Consider the following 2216-nt stretch of genomic DNA (forward strand, 5'->3'; position numbering starts at 1 on the left):
GACGGAGCCACTCATCCGTCGGTGGACATGCGGGTGGGACACGTGGGGTGGAGGATGGAGCCACTCATCTGTCAGTGGACATGCGGGCTGGGTCCACCTTTTGGTGATTGGGACTGGTGCTGCTACGCACACGGGTATGCAAGTTTTTATGTGGACACAGGGTGGGTTTTGAGCAGCAGGGAGCCTCATGGGTTCAAAGGGTCTCTTCCACTGGGCTGGCGTGGGGGGTCTGCAGGGGTCAAGTGCAGAAGAGAGACCGGGAAGACATGACCAGGCCTTGAGGAGATGTGACGCACAGCCATGCTCCTCAGTTCCTAGCACACACACTGGAGCCCCACTTTTGTGACAAGTCTCCCAGGGACAGGCCAAACCTGCCTGGTTCCAAGATGACCAAGAGTCTCCATGCTCGCCAGTCCTTGCATGCAGACGGGGCCAGCCCCAGCTCCCAGAGAGCCCCCCAGGGGTGTCTCGCGAGCCCCACCTCACAGGGGAGAAAGCTGAAGATTCCTGCCCCGTGCAGTGTCACACCGTGGGGAGGGGCAGGCTCCTCACAGACCCCTCGCAGCCACGAGCCACGTGTGGCCTCTGGCTCAGTGGCCTCTGGCTCATCCTCTTCACTGTGGCTCCTCCCACTGAGGAGCTGAATTTTTACTTGCATGTCATTGTAATCAACTTACAGTTTAATACTCAATCTGTTTTTGGCCAACTTCTAAGTATATTCGAGACACCCGGATAGCGAATCTATTTTCTCCATGATGAGCTTTCTGGGGATGGTGGGGTGTTCAAGCTGACGAGGGCGGCCAGGGTCAAGTACACGCCACAGCTTGAAGACTTTTGTGGGGAAAAGGGAATGTAAAATATCCTGTTCATATGTTTTTAGGTTGATTCCATGTTGAAGTGATAATATTTCAGATATATTGGATTAAAAAAATGTATTATTAAAGTGGATTCCACTTACAGGGAGCTGATACTCAGCTGTGGGGAGGCATGAAGGACTCACTGACACCAGCCACAGCACGGGGAACCTTGACATTCTGCTGGGCGAGAGAAGCCAGGTCCAAGGGCTGCGCACGGTGGTCCCATTGATATGAAACGTCCAGGTCTGGGCTAGGTGGCGTATTGGGGATGACAGCTAACGGGTACGGGGTGTCTTATGGGGACTGTTCTAGGATTCAGAGCACTTGCGCTGTGGTCTACACGGGGGTCTAACAGGCACTTCCCCTTGGCTGTGCTGACTTATTTTCCTGTGAGGGGGTAGGGCTGCAGGAGGGCCGGCAGGGCCCGGGGCAGTGCTGCCTCCTGCTCAGGTCAAAGGGCAGCACCGACTGTCAGTAATGGCCAGCAGACTTTGCTCTGGGCCAGAGTGTCACAGCCGAGCCTGACGAGAAGCTCGTTTAGCAGCAGCGGGCAGCCCGGGGTCAGCCCTTAGGTCCCATAACCCAGCTGCACGGGGCCTACATCTTCCCCGCCGGGGCCTGGATGCCCACCTCCGTCCTTCGTGGAGGGTGGCCCATGAGTGCCCTAACGAGGGCGCCTGCAGAAATCTGGAATCTCCCCCAAATCCCTACTTGTTGGCTTTATGCCTACAAATGGCGTGAGTCCTGGAGGCCCTTCGTCCTTCCTGAGAGCCCTAAGCAGCTTGCCCCCCAGAGCTCACAGCGCCTCTCAGGAGGGCCTCAAGCAAGGTCCTGGACAGTCTCCAGGAGGTGCCCAGACAAGGGCCATTTGGCAGTAAGATAGCAGAGATCAGTTTGGAGTCCAGTCCGTGTCCTTGGACTTAATTTTGATCGTTGAAACAACAAGCCGTGTCAAGTCTGTATTGTGCCTTTTTAAACATAATGTAAAAAAGCCCACACCCAACAACCCAGTGGGGCGTAATCTGAGTCCACAGTGGGCCAGATGGTCTTTTTCTACACCTATACTTTCCCGGGAAATTGTGACAGCTGAATTTGCATGATGTCGCTACAAATGGAATTTGCAAAATGTGTGTGTTCATGTGGTTTGGACATGAGAATAACTCCTTCACCCAGTCATGCTGGGGAGAGGCAAAACATTTCACTTCTCCTTTCCCCATGAACAGAACCTCCCGGAAAGAGGATGTGGGAGGGATGGGGGGTAGAGGGGTGGAGGGATGGAGGGAGGGAGAGAGAGATGGATGGAAGGATGGATAGAGGGATAGAGGGATGGAGGGAGGGATAGATGGATGGAGGGATGGA

Source organism: Mirounga leonina, unplaced genomic scaffold, assembly GCF_011800145.1.
Source record: "Mirounga leonina isolate KUSES-001 unplaced genomic scaffold, KU_Mleo_1.0 Mir_170, whole genome shotgun sequence".
Lineage (NCBI taxonomy): Eukaryota > Metazoa > Chordata > Mammalia > Carnivora > Phocidae > Mirounga > Mirounga leonina.